General features: G+C 47.8%; 1 protein-coding gene across 1 annotated transcript in view; it reads right to left on the bottom strand.

The window, feature by feature from the left end:
• LOC309340966 (uncharacterized protein) overlaps positions 1-15,125 on the bottom strand; it is a 156,316-nt gene that overhangs the window by 67,939 nt on the left and 73,252 nt on the right. The window lies entirely within an intron of this gene.

The following is a 15,125-nucleotide window of genomic DNA, read 5'->3' as shown; positions in this document are numbered from 1 at the left end:
GCCTCAGCAGCAGGTTCCACCTCTGCCTCTTCCTCATCAGCAGAGTCTTGCAGACTCTCTGAAAGAACATCAGGGTTCCCATGTATGTGTGTCTGTCAGGGAACTGACATCGGAGCCAGAGGTGGAGCCCAGGCTCTCAAGCGATGCTGGAGAGGGGCCCAGCAGGGAGGGAGGGAGCTCATCGGCTGGGGAAGGAAATCAGCGCAACACCAGTAGAGAAGGGGGGCAAATGGGGGATTTGGAGAGGAGGCTCCAAGACTCTTTGCCAGAAACCAGTGGGGAGAGCACTGGCACTCCGCTGCCCACTCCCTCCCTGCGCAGAAGACTTCTGCGCAGGGAGAGTAGGAGGAGACTTGGCGTCAAACAACTTCTTTGCTGGAAGAGGTTCAAAAAATGCCCACTGACGGATTCTGCTAGCGACTGAACAGCCACGGAGTGAAGGGCTGTCCAGACAGAAAGGGTTTAACCAGGCAACCTAGCCAGGAAATAAAAATAAAACTTAAAACCATGGAGAAACCTGGTCTGAACAAAGACCTTGGATTCTTATCTCATTATACATGACAAAGCCATTTTTCACCTTTTCACCCCTTGCTTTTTCCTGTAAGACCTATTGCAGTCGTTAAGAGTCGTCAACAGGCTCATCACAGCTATCTGTCAATCACCCATTCCCACCACCCTTCTGAGTAATACCCCTCCCCACCTTCTCACTATATAGAAGGGTCTGGAAACTTCTGTTTCAGTGTATCTGAAGAAGTGTGCATGCACACGAAAGCTCATACCAAGAACTGACTTAGTTGGTCTTTAAGGTGCTACTGGAAGGAATTTGTTTTGTCTTAATTTTATAGTGTTTCTGTAGATAGTCTTTAAATTTCTTCCAATCTTCTTCTACCGACTCTTCTCCCTGGTCTCGGATTCTGCCAGTCATTTCCGCCAGTTCCATGTACTCCATCACCTTCATCTGCTATTCTTCCTGGGTGGGTAAATCTTGTGTCTTCCAATACTTTGCGATGAGTATTCTTTCTGCTGTTGTTGCATACATAAAAAATGTTCTATCCTTCTTTAACACCAATTGGCCGACCATGCCCAGGAGAAAGGCCTCTGGTTTCTTCAGGAAGGTATATTTAAATACCTTTCTCATTTCATTATAGATCATCTCCCAGAAAGCCTTAATCCTTGGGCATGTCCACCAAAGGTGGAAGAATGTACCTTCGGTTTATTTACATTTCTTTACCCAAACTAGGTGTCTCCAGGACAACATCCGCCACGACCTGAAGCAGCTTGGGCAGGGAATCCTTGGTGCAGCGGGGAGGTCGGTACACCAAAAGGAATCCTGTACTCTATTGCCCAACTTCCAGAACATGCACTCGGAAAACTGGGTCTTCCCAATAGGATGCCTGCTGCAAACTAATGACTTCCTAAAAATCACTGCAAACATGACCTGGGTTGCTGTGCGTAAGAGAAACCTGGTGGACAAGCAGCGGCAAGAACAGGCCCATCTGCTTCATCCAACCAAGTCTCTGTTACACATGCCAGGTCAAATCCTCCATCCATGATCAAGTCAAGTAAAATTGAGAGTGGTTAAAACCTCAGCGCCTAGGACTTGCCGATCACATGGTCGGCGGTTCGAATCCCCACGGCGGGGTGCGCTCCCGTCGTTCGGTCCCAGCGCCTGCCAACCTAGCAGTTCGAAAGCACCCCCGGGTGCAAGTAGATAAATAGGGACCGCTTACCAGCGGGAAGGTAAACGGTGTTCGGTGTGCTGCGCTGGCTCTCCAGATGCAGCTTGTCACGCTGGCCACGTGACCCGGAAGTGTCTGTGGACAGCGCTGGCTCCCGGCCCCTAGAGTGAGATGAGCGCACAACCCTAGAGTCTGGCCAGACTGGCCCGAACGGGCAGGGGTACCTTTACCTTTACCTTTAATATTCGCTAGGGCCAACGACTGTTACCACTGGTCTTATAAAGGAGGTGTGAGCGGGCTAGGAAGCCTCTTTATTGCTTATTCTTGTACTGAAAGAAAAGAATCAGACTGAACCCTGAAGGCCTGGCGGAACAGCTCTGTCTTGCATGCTCTGAGGAAAGATGTCAAATCCCACAGAGCCAAGGTCTCTTGTGAGAGAGCGTTCCACCAGGACGGAGCCACTTCCGAAAAGGCCCTGGCTCTGGTCAAGGTAGTATCCAGAGGAAAGTCTCCCTCACCTGCTTCCTCTCCTCTGCCTGACTCAGGAGGAAACCTTCGGCCAGGGCCACCGCCTGGGAACTGGTCTCCGCTCCACAGTCCCTCACCCAGCTCTCCATCTCCGGGGGAAGGACAGCCAGGAACTGCTCCAAGATCACCAGGTCCAGCATCTCAGCTTTCGTGTGCCTTTCTGGCTTCAGCCATTGGTGGCAAAAGTGGTAGAGTCGGCTGCAAACCTCTCGGGGTCCTTTGGCCTCCCGGAAACAGAACTGCCTGAGCTGCTGGCTCTGCACCTCTGAGCGGAGGGTGTCCTCCTCACCCAGGATCTTCAGCACAGAGTTTTCCCAGAATCCCCCACTGCTCCCAGTTTGGATGGCATGGCCTCTTCCTTCTTCAGGGCCAGCTGAGTCTCGCTCATCCATCTGTGCTCTCAGGAAGCCTCTGAAAGATCGGAAGGAACCCTTTGGTCTTCTGCCAAGTTCTGTCCGTCTTAATGAGAAGCTCTAGCAAATCCTAGAAAGCAAATACATTGTTCTGTTACAGAATTTGTAGGTCAGGAGAAGAAACAGATCCCTGAACAAGCATGGATGAGACTTGCCAGGAATCAGGACTGGACGGTACCAGAGCCCAAAGCGTGAGATACCTTTTTGAAAAGAATGAGGAGGAGGAATGCAGAACGTGGAGGCAACGGAAGGGGTTTCTGGGAGATGAATCAGCCTGGTTGCTCCTGCCTTCCAGTCAATGCATGAAGTCAGAACTGACTGACAAGGGAGTCATTTGAAAAATGGATGCTTGGCTCTAGTGGGGGTCCTCATCCTCAGGAGTTCCTCTCCCCCCACCCCCACTTCAGGGCACATTTCCCCCCTGCTTTTGTTTCCTTTCTTGCTCTTGGACTCTCTGCCACTCTCAAGACAGACTCCTGGGGTGGGGTCCCTTTTTCTTTCTCTTGAGGGCCAGGTATGTATCTAGTCAACCCCCTGAGGGCCAAGTGGGTGGGGCCAAATACATCTCCTTTGGAATTTAGGCAGCTAATTTATTATTATTATTATTATTCTATTAGATGGCTGAACACACGCACAGCCATTGATGCCCAGGTCCCTGGGGGCTCAGTTAGGAGCAGCGCCCATTTCCGGCTGCTTTGCCAGCACCAATCCCTTTGGGAGAGAGAGGATGGGGTCCTGGGATGCCCTGCTCTGGGTGCGAGGGGATGGCTGCAGTGGCCTCCGTGGGGAGCTGCCCTGGGAGACACTGGGAGACACTGGGAAACTGGTCCCCAATGCAGCAGCCAGACTCTGGGCTGGGATCCCTCTCTTTATTCCTGGCCTTTCTCTCCCACCTTTCCTTCCTTCCCCCCTCCCTCCCCGTGAGTTTTTTTGAGGGGGGGGCTAGTCCATCTCGTCCAGCTTTGGAAAACCATTTGCAGATGTTTCCTCTGTTCTGCAGTGACGCTGAGCGACGTCACACAGAGTTAAAGTCCCAGGGACTCCTTTGTACTGTATAAAGAAGGGGGATTTCGGGGGAGTCATTGTTTTTCTGAAAGGGGGGGCGAAAGGCCAGATGAGTTTGGGATCCTCTGATCTGCAGGAAGGAGAGCGTGGCAGCCCTGGCCCCTCCCTGGCAGGACCCCCTCCTCCTCCCTGACTTGGGGTCCCCCCCCTGCAGGAGCAGATCAGGCCCCCCAGGCCCCCTCCCCTGCTGCAGCCCTGGGACCCCCACCAGATCCCAGAGAGAGAGAGGGGAGACTCACCAGATCCCAGGAGGGGAGAGCGAGGCAGCCCTTGCAGGAGAGACACCCAAGCAGGAAAGGACTGGGGAGGGGGGGGCCTTGGCTCTGGAGGACCTGCCCCCCCCCCGCTTCCTGTCCTCTCTAGGAAGGCAGCTCGGTTCCCTTTAACCCTTGCCAAGCCGAGTCCCCCAGCTCAGCCCTCTGATTCTTATTTTTCTATGGATTCAGGGGGGCAGCTGCCCCCCTGGCTCCCTCAATGCCCAGAGATCCTTTTGGGGGTGAGGCTCTTGGCTGGACTCTGAGCATCTCCCTCCCTTGGCCAGAAACCGGAGGAACAGTTTGCAGGGAAAAGGGCTTTGCAGGAGGCCAGGAAGCTCCTCCTGGAATTCAGAAATGGGAGGAATGGGGGGGGGTCTTGATCTCCAGGGGGGCAATTTCAAAAGTCCATATAAGGCCTTGCACACCATTTTTCTGGGTCCCTCCTCTCCTGCAAGTGAGGGGAGCACCCTGTTGCAAGAGATCAATAGAGGCCAAGCCCACAGGCTGCTGTTTTGCTGCAAGTAATCCTGGGTGGTGTCTTTGTTTTTGTTTTTTCCGTTACACCCCCAGGGCTGGACTGGAGGGGTGACTGCCGACCCCCCCGCCCCTCCTCGTCCCAGGCGCTTCTCGCCAAGGGGACGTTGTCTCTCTGCTGCCGGGAAGCCCAGGGAAGCCCAGCGCTGGTTGCCTCTCCTTGCCCGCAGGTGTTGTAGCTGTTGTGTCTTGAGTCAAAGGATTTGATATCTCTATTATGATTGTCTGTATTTGCATTAGGGTAAAGTAACTGCCTTTTGGTTCCAGAGGGTACAGCTACTATTGGTTCATTTAAGCTGCTGTATTTGGATCCTCTGTCTTATTGGTTGCCTCCAAAAGGCAGGACTGTGATTGCCTGATATTGTTCCCTCCAAGATGTATCCCTTCTAGCTAGTTCCCTGTCCCTATAAATGTAACTCTCCCTTCCTCAGGCCCCAGTCTCGTTGCTTTAATAAAGAAGTGTTACTAGAGAGCTGTCTCCAGCATATTATGTCAAGAGAGCTGAAATCACAAACCCCACGTCACAACAGTAGCCTAATGAGGCTTTGCCCTCGGGTGGGAAAAATATTGCGCCTGGGAAAGGGAAGTGGGAGTCAACAGACACTCAAGGAATAGTTTCGGAGAAAAGGCTTTTATTTCTACCATCCATGAAATGGTAGAAGGAGCAAGTGTGATAAGTCACAAAAAGCATGCACGAGTTCACAATCATGTGCACAAGCATATATACCCCTTTCCAGTTCCCTCCTCCTTTCTCCTCCCTCAGGAGTCCTCTGAGCATGAACAGAAAGCTGTCTTGGGACTCTTGGCACCCTTCCCAGGAAAGGGGTTTCAGAGTGTTCAGATATGTTTCAGTCTCTTGTTCTGGCATGGTTCCCGGACAGAAAGCAAGTTGCAATGTGGTTCTTTAGCAAGGCCAGAAGGCATCAGAGAGGCCTGAGAAACAATGGACTGTTCTCTACCTTTGTTACAGCAGAGCGGAATGTTTCTGATGCTTCTCTGCTGAGAAAATGATTTTGAAAAGCTTTGAGAAGCTTTGAGCCTGCTTTGGTGGGGGGTGACTTTGGGCCTAGGTGGGGTCACCTGTCCTCACCTTCCTTCAGTGTCACCCCCCCTCACTTTCTGTGCAGACCCCATCCTATGCTTGGCTGCGCTCGAGAGTCAAAGCCGGGGTGCAAAGACCTGCCCCTTGCCCCCAAATTTAGTTAATTTCAGTGCACGGCACCGTTGAGAATTGTTAACGGAGAAATCTGAGGCTCCCTTGGACAAAAAACAAGGACACTGGGCAGGAATAGCAGAGCAAATTGGTCTTGATTGAAGACTCTGGCGACAGGACTCCCACCTGCCACCAGGTGGAACAGGATGGAAGCCCTGAACAAAAGAGAACCCAAAGTTTTATTAGCTGCTAATCCCCAGGTTACACCCCCCCCCCAAACTACATCACTCATACATCTGGTGGCCGGAATCTGAGCATCCTGGACCCTGCCCCATGGTTCCCCTTGCCCTCCACCAAACACCCATCGAGTGTCACAAAAGAGATCTTTACATTTCCCTGTTTCCCAGCCAAGTTCATCACACCCTTTTGTCTTCCTCTGGGTTTGTTCTTTCTGGAATGGCTACCTGTCTGGCACTCAGGTATCAGGATGCCAGGGATTATCGCTCAGGCAGAGGGGATGCTGAGGAGCTGAGCTCACAGGTCTAGATGAATTTCTGCAACAGTTTGACAAACGCCACCGCTGGCACGGCGCATCTTTGGTAAATGAGCACACACAGTCTCAAGTCCTTTAGAGGAAAAGTAGGTATACATTTCAGTAATACCTGGGTATATATGTGTTTTGTTTTTCTAGCTTGATCAAATTTATTTATTACTTCATAAGAGGTAGATGGTTAGGAGCTTAGGCGGCTTCAGTGGCAGCCCCTGGCCCCCACCCCTTCCACCCCCCCCCCAGGTAAAGACGGCCCTGTCCCTGTCCGAGGGTCCGTCCAGCTCTGGGCTGCTGCTGTTACTCACTTGCAATCATAATTAAATCTTGCTGCGTGTCCTGTATTGTTTTCTTTTCAACGGAGGGTAACAAAATTGCATTTATTCCCTTTGAATGGCGCAGAGCCAGCCAGGCAGGCAGGGGAGAGGGCAAAGCGACAAATCAGCGCAGCTCCCCCTTCCCTCGAAGGCTCGGGCTACGCTTGGAATTGCGGGTGCGGGCGGGGGGCACGACGAATGTCACCCCCCTCAGGATGGCACCCGGGGTGGTCCAACCCCACCGCCCCCACCTCGTTCCCCCTGTGTTCCCAGGGCCTGGGATTATTGTATAGTTTGCATTTGGTTCTCAAGGGGAGAGGGCCAGGGCTGCCGGGGAGGGGGCCCCCGCCAACAGAACGGCTGGGACAGAACCCACCAGGCCATTCCAGCAGTGGAATATGATTATATTGAAACCGCCTTTTGCACAAAGGAGTAACATGACATGGAGCTGAATCCTGTTGAAATATAAAATACATGAACAAATAAATAAATAATGCTTCAGTATCTGGGGAAAGATCACATGCGGAAGGCTTCACGCATTTGGGCTCACGTATTTGATGTATGTATTTGGGGATTTTACCTTCCCATTAATGGAGCAAATTCTGCCCCCACCTTTTGCTGTCATACAACCCCAGATCATCACACTAACTGGGTGCTTCACGGTAGGCGTGATGCAAGTGGGATGTAAATCTTCTCCGATTCTTCTTCTCACATATTTTTCTTTTCTTCTATTATGTTCTTCAAACTCACGAAATGAAAGAAGACAAAAAAACCAACCAACTTGTTAGGAATCACATAACAAGTCAACCTAAGCAAGTTGTGCTTCCTTTTCTTAGCTATTTGGCTATAAATTTTGATAGAATACAGGTAATTGCATTCTTGCTGATATTATCTTTCCATTGATACATAATTTTATGCTATTACTCCAAAAGAAGTAGTGTTATTGTCAGGAGCGCATGCCGGAGCCAGGCCCTGGGACCGGTGGGGCTTTGCAGGAGTGGGGCTTTCCTAAGTTTGTTCTGAAGAGGCAAGGAGGCAGGGCTGCACAGGTGAGGCCGATTGGTAACTCACAGCACCTGGTGGCAAGAAAGAGCCGGAAAGGGATATAAGGTCAGCATTTCCCTTTGGCTCTTTGCCACAGCAAAATGTTTCCTTCCTTGGGCCTCTTGACTCCTTGATCCTTGGACCCGTCGCTCTCTCTAGCCAAGAGAAGAGTCTGATGCGGGCCCTGGGACTGGGCTTGTCTTGTGGAGAGGGGGCCATTTCACAGCAGAGTGTCTGGCCAAGAGGTTGGGAAACGCCAAGCCCCAGCTGTGCTAGGAGGGGCTCAGCTGAGGCTCAATCCCTCTGCACCCCATTTCCCTCTCCCTATCCATATTCTCTTTCCCCAGGGGGGCATGCTGGCCTGGAGGCAATGATTGACTCGGGGGCCTCTGGCGTCTTCATGGACATCAGTTTCACTGAGAAGTATCAAGTACCGTCAGTGGTGAAAGCCTTGCCCATTTCAGTGGTGGGTCTGCAGGGGACCCCCCTCGCATCAGGACCCATTGCCCGTGAGACCTGTCCACTGGCCAGGTTAGTGGCACCCCTGCACCAGGAACTGTTAACGTTTCAACTAGTCCAGACGCTACGTTTCCCTGTGGTCCTTGGAAGCCTCTGCTTGGTCCGACATGACCCCGCCATTTCCTGGGTGCAGCGGATGTTGTGTTTCTCATCGTCTTTCTGCCACGACGTCTGTGCCCAACCCCCGTGTTGCCGCCGGCACCTGGGAAGCCTCACCTGCCGGCCCTCAGTTCTTCCGCTTTGCAGGGGACTGCCCCAGACTGGGCAGGGTTACCGGATGTCGGCCTAATCCTGGAGCCCTACCAGGATTTGGTGGGCGTGTCTGAGAAAAAGGGGGCTGAGGCTTTGCTACCCCATTGGACTTACGATTGTCCTATTGACTTGCAGCCAGGAGCAGAGATTCCTTTCGGCCGCATTTATGCCTTGCCGGCCCCTGAAGAGCCAGTGTGGTGTAGTGGTTAAGAGCGGCAGTCACATAATCTGGGGAACCGGGTTCGTGTCTCCGCTCCTCCACATGCAGCTGCTGGGTGACCTTGGGCCAGTCACACTTCTCTGAAGTCTCTCAGCCCCACTCACCTCACAGAGTGTTTGTTGTGGGGTAGGAAGGGAAAGGAGAATGTTAGCCGCTTTGAGACTCCTGAAGGGGAGTGAAAGGCGGGATATCAAATCCAAACTCTTCTTCTTCTTGAACTTGGGGCCCTCCGAGAGTACTTTGATGACAACCTGGCCAGGGGGTTCATTCGCCCCTCTACTTCCCCTCCTGGCCCCCTCCCCCACCTGCATGTTTTCTGGCTGCCTGCGCATCCCTAGAATGCTTCCCAGGATGCAGCAGCACCGGAGCATGGAGAGGAGGAGGCGGCAGCTGTTGGTTGCGCTCCTAGGCGCCGGAAGCTGAGCTGGGTGGGCTGGAGCCTGCGCACAGGACACGATCCTCTCCGCTCTGCTTGCCAGGAGGGCAGGGGATTTCCCTGCTCCTTGTTGCGTTCGTCTGACTTTAACTGCCCAGTTAAAACCATACGCAGCAGGAGTCACAACTGAATCCTTAGGAAGGCGCTACAATAATTAGGCAAGGGGAAGAGGGCTGATGAAGAGACGGTAGCCTTGGGATGCCGTACAGATCGAGAGACTCGACACACAAGGTCACTCCAACGCCCCCTTTACCCACACGCTCTCCCGTGCAGCAACACGACTCACACGCCTCCACACACACATCAAAACATGCCCGATACAGGAACCCCAGCAGCCTCCTCCCTCCAGCCCACCCTCCTCCATAACACGCGATCTGATTTTCGCCCCTGCACTTGGGCCAGTCGGCTCCAGGGGCCACATATTTGCTCAGGAAGACACACAGACATTTCCCCTTACTTTTGAGAGGAAACAAGTGCGTCTTATCAAGCGAAAAATACGGTAATCATAGAATCATAGAATCATAGAGTTGGAAGAGAGCACAAGGGCCATCGAGTCCAACCCCCTGCCAAGCAGGAAACACCATCAGAGTACTCCTGACATATGGTTGTCAAGCCTCTGCTTAAAGACCTCCAAAGAAGGAGACTCCACCACACTCCTTGGCAGCAAATTCCACTGTCGAACAGCTCTCACTGTCAGGAAGTTCCTCCTAATGTTCCCTTTCAAACAGGATACGTGAACCTCTAAGAGAACTCAAAACCCACATAAGGAAAATGTTTAATAATTTGTCAACTGTGTCCAAATTAACAAAGGTTTTGTCCCTTCATTTCTACCACAGCCAAACTAAGTGAAAGAAATTAGACTGAGCAGAAAATAACAGTAGTAATTATATGTAAAGGTGATAATATTTAAATGAATAAAATGCTGAACTCTAAGGTTTTTTTTATCGTTTACAGCTTCCCTTATGATATTCTCCCCTCTTTGGCTTTTTACCCCTTCAGGTGTTAAACAGGGCCGTGTTATTGCCCCAGCTCTATTCATTATTTTTATTGCCATGATCCTACGTGTTGTCGAAGGGAAACTCACCACCGCAGTAGAAATCATATATCGAACAGAAGGAAAGCTCTTCAATCTGAGCAGGCTGAAAGCAAAGAGTAAGGTTACCGTAACTTCCGTCCTAGAGCTTCAGGATGCTGATGACAACGCAGTGTGTGCACGCTCAGAGGACGACCTCCAGACCATCCTAAATATCTTGACAGAAGCTTACGAGAAGCTTGGCCTATCACTCAACATCCAAACAAACTTAGTGCTGCACCAGGTACAAAATAACCCCTCTGCAGTGCCACAAATCCAACTCAATGGTGTAACAGTGGAAAATGTCAATCACCTCTACCTGGGCAGTTATCTTTCCACAAGGGCCAACGTTGATGCCGAGATCCAGCATCGCCTGAGCTCTGAGAGTGTGGCTTTCTCCCAAATGAAGTGCAGAGTGTTTGAGGACCGGGAGATTGGCAGGGAAACCAAAATGTGTGTTCTTTTTATGTGATATCCTATCTCCAACTATGTGCATTGCTACACTTGCAAATGGCCTTAAGAGGCGTGACATGCAAGTCCCTTTCCGATTACAAAACCCCACACACCTGGGAGGGGAATAGCAGGTTATTATTTAGAGCCCATCTATATAACATACAGGACCCAAGGGGAGTGGGAAATATGTCTATGTGTGAACTGTAGTTAAATGTGGAGAAAATATTTGCGGTTCCTATGGAACCTAAGCAAATTTATTTCTAAAGAAGGGAGCGGTTACAGAAATGATGAGGGGGCACACCTTTAAATTGTTAAATGTTACAAATATTATGCCTGAATGTATCCTTTTGCCTTGACAGCTCAGGGAAGATATCTCACTTTATAAATCATATCATATCAACTCCTTTGCCAGTTTCCTCCATTCCAATGCTATTTTGCCCTTGGAAAAGGGACTCCAGGAAGTGCTCAGAGGTGACAATTGCTGAGCTGATTATTGGAAAGCCTCACCCTACCCCCAGACTTGCCTAGGGGTCCAGACATGCAAAGGTAGTTCTATTGTTCTTTGTGTGCTGGGACTTCAGAGGTCTTTGCCTAGGCTCATCTTATACCTGAGTCTTGCCCTGACAAGTTTCCTTATGCTAATCTTATACCAAGGACTTGTCTGGACATCTTTGCCAAGGCTAACCCCTCCCCTTTGGTGACATGTCAGTGATGCCAAGCTAATCCTGTCCTTGGGTCTTGCACTGACTCATTTTCCTGATGTTAATCTTGTGTAACCCTCCCCTTTCTGACCTCTTAGTGATGTAGCAATGACGTATTGGTGATGCTGTACGAACTGTATTCTGGGATATGGTGGGAAGTTTTAAAAGTCAATGTCCCCCCATGGCTCTGGGTTCCCTCGCTGCTCTTGAACCTGTTGCGCAACAATCAAGGATCTCCGTCTACTGGCTGCTGTTTTGCTCCAAATTGCTTGGCTGGAATCTCCTTCTTTTACTGACCGCACGGACCCACGGGGGACTTGTGCCCTGACGAGCTGGGATCTTTTGGGTGATGCAATGTATTCTTGTTTTGAGTGCTTTTTTCCTTGTGTTCCCTCTCCTATTTTGAGGGTGACTTCTACTGGGGCGTGATCTGTGATTTTAATGTTACCTATGTTCATTGATTCTACTGAGGGGATCAGACCTTCTGTGAGCAGAATGCTTTTTTTTTAATAAATATTTATTAAAGGTTTTTTTTTTTTTTTAATTACAGTACAAATAACAAAACAAAGTAATACATATCATAAACATATTTTCTTAACTTCTTTGGACTTCCTCACATCCCCCGCTCCTGCGTTCCTGGTTTCTAAAAATTTAATCAGCAGTTTATCTCCTTAATTCCATTCTTGTTATCTAATTTTCCAATGTTGTCTAATTTTAGATATCGTTTGTTCAAACCTTAAAAATTTAAATTTAGCCTAATACTTATCCAAAATTTGTCTTTTCTTAATTTTAAAACAAAACAAATTCCTTCCTGCAGCACCTTAAAGACCAACTAAGTCAGTTCTTGGTATGAGCTTTCGTGTGCATGCACACTTCTTCAGATATCTGGTAGCTCATACCAAGAACTGACTTAGTTGGTCTTTAAGGTGCTACTGGAAGGAATTTGTTTTGTTTTGACTATGGCAGACCAACACGGCTACCTATCTGTATCTTAATTTTAACTTATCTTCATACTTCACTTCATCTAGCTTAATGGTGCCAAGTTATTTATAGTCTAGCATCCTTCTTAACATTCATACAATTTACAATATTTTTGTAGATAAATCTTGAATTTCTTCCAGTCTTCTTCTACCGTCTCCTCTCCCAGGTCTCGGATTCTGCCAGTCATCCCGGCCAGTTCCATGTAGTCTATCAGTTGCATCTGCCATTCTTCCAGTGTGGGTAAATCTTGGGATTTCCAGTGCTTGGTAACGAGTATCCTTGCTGCTGTTGTTGCATACATAAAGAATGTTCGGTCCTTCTTTAACACCCTCTGGCCGACAATACCCAGAAGGAAGGCCTCTGGTTTCTTAGGGAAGGTATACTTAAATACCCTTTTCAGCTCATTATATATCATTTCCCAGAAAGCCTTCACTCTAGGGCAGGTCCACCAGAGGTGAAAGAACGTTCCTTCACTTTCTTTACATTTCCAACATTTGTTATCAGACAAGTGGTACATTTTTGCAAGTTTGACTGGGGTCATGTACCATCTATATATCATTTTCATAACATTTTCTTTCAAAGCATTACATGCAGTGAAGTTCAGCCCAGTGGTCCACAACCGCTCCCAGTCCTCAAACATGATGTTATAACCAATGTCCTGTGCCCACTTTATCATAGCCGGTTTGACCGTTTCATCTTGTGTATTCCATTTTAACAGCAAGTTATACATTCTTGAAAGTACCTTAGTCTTAGGCTCTAACAATTCCGTTTCTAACTTCGATTTTTCCACCTGGAATCCTATCTTTTTGTCAAGTTTAAAAACTTCTTTAATCTGAGCGTAATGTAACCAATCTCGCACTTTGTCTTTCATTTTCTCCTGACTCTGCAATTTCCAGTTATCTCCATCTTTTTCTAATATTTCCCAATACTTCGGCCATTTGGCCTCCATATTGAGTCTTTTCCGGGCCTTAGCTTCCAATGGTGAGAGCCACCTTGGAGTTTTACTTTCCAGTAAGTCTTTGTATTTTGTCCAGACATTAAACACTGCTTTTCTGACAATATGGTTCTTAAAAGTCCTATTGATCTTAACCTTGTCATACCATAAATATGCATGCCAACCAAAAGCATTATTAAAACCTTCCAAGTCCAGTACATCAGTGTCTTCGAGAAGCAGCCAATCTTTTAGCCAGCAGAAAGCTGCTGATTCATAGTACAACCTTAAGTCTGGCAGGGCAAAGCCCCCTCTTTCTTTCGCATCAGTTAATATCTTAAACTTAATTCTGGGCTTTTTGCCCTGCCAGACAAATTTGGAAATATCTCTCTGCCACTTCCGAAAGCACTCAGTTTTGTCCACAATCTGCAAAGTTTGAAACAAAAACAGCATTTTTGGCAATACATTCATCTTTATAGCGGCGATTCGGCCTAACAAGGAAAGTTTCAATCTTGTCCAACTTTCTAAGTCTCTCTTAATTTCTAACCAACATTTCTCATAATTGTCCTTAAATAGACTCAGATTTTTTGCTGTTATGTTTACCCCTAGGTATTTTACTTTTTTAACCACGTTTTACTCTGTCTCTTTCTGAAACCTTTCTGACTCTGTAACTGTCAAGTTTTTTTCCAATACCTTAGTTTTTTGCTTATTTAATTTAAATCCCGCCACCCGACCAAACTCTTGAATCAATTGTAATACTCTTTTTGTACTAGATTCTGGCTCCTGTAAAGTCAAAACCAAGTCATCTGCAAAAGCTTTAAGTTTGTACTGTTTCGCTCCGACCTGAATTCCTTCAACCAACCGGTCCCCTCTAATCATATTCAAGAGCACCTCCAGGACCAAAATAAATAACAATGGGGAAATAGGGCAGCCTTGTCGTGTTCCTTTTTCAATTTTAAACTCTTCTGTAACCACATTGTTGACTATCAATTTGGCCTTTTGTTCTGAATAGATTGCATCTATCCCATTTTCAAAACCCTGTCCCACTCCCATCCCTTCCAGGTTTTTCTTCATGAATTTCCAGGAAATATTGTCAAAGGCCTTCTCCGCATCTATAAAAATTAACACAGCTTTTGTATTAATGTTTGTTTGCAAAAGTTCCAAAATGTCAATAATGTTCCTTGTGTTAGCAAACAAATGTCTACCTGGGAGAAAGCCTGCCTGGTCCTTATGAATTATTTCATTTAGTACTTTTTTGAATCTACTTGCTAAAATGTCTGCAAATATTTTGTAATCCACATTTAAGAGGGAGATGGGACGGTAATTCTTAAGTTGTGTCTTCTCCATTTCCAGTTTGGGTATCAATGTGATAAAGGCCTCTTTCCACGATTCCGGCGCCTTCTTCCCCTCCAAAATTTCGTTGCCTACCTCCATCAATGGTTGTATCAAATAGTCTTTCAATGTCTTGTAGTACTTGGAGGTAAGCCCATCTGGCCCTGGAGATTTGCCCAATTGCATGTTCTGAATGGCTTGTTCAATCTCTTGTCGTGTTATTTTACAATTCAGGATTGATCTGTTTTCTTGTGATAATTTTGGTAATCCATTCTTTATCAAAAATTGTTCTATCTCAGCCTCATCTTGCGGCCCTTGAGTATACAATTGTTTGAAGTATCTCTGGAAACACTTTCTAATCTCCATAGGATTCTGAATGTTTCTTCCTTCAATCTCTAAGTTTGTAACTGTGTTTATTTTTTGTCTCTTCTTCAACTGCCATGCTAGCAGTTTCCCACATTTATTCGCCGATTCAAATGTTCTTTGTTTCATTAATTTAACCTACCACTCTATTTCCTGATTTATCAATTTGGAATATTGTGCTTGATAGAGTTTAATTTCTCTCAGAATCGGCTGTGACTTCGGTTTTGATCTTAACTTCTTCTCACATTCTTTAATTTTCTCCAGAATCTTATCTTTTTTCTCATTTTGTGTCCTTTTTTTTACAGCATTCTGTTGTATCAAGAACCCC

Source organism: Podarcis erhardii (genome assembly GCF_964252035.2).
Source record: "Podarcis erhardii genome assembly, chromosome: 4".
NCBI lineage: Eukaryota > Metazoa > Chordata > Lepidosauria > Squamata > Lacertidae > Podarcis > Podarcis erhardii.
Note: the sequence above shows the minus strand (reverse complement) of the source record. Positions and strands in the feature narration are given on the sequence as shown.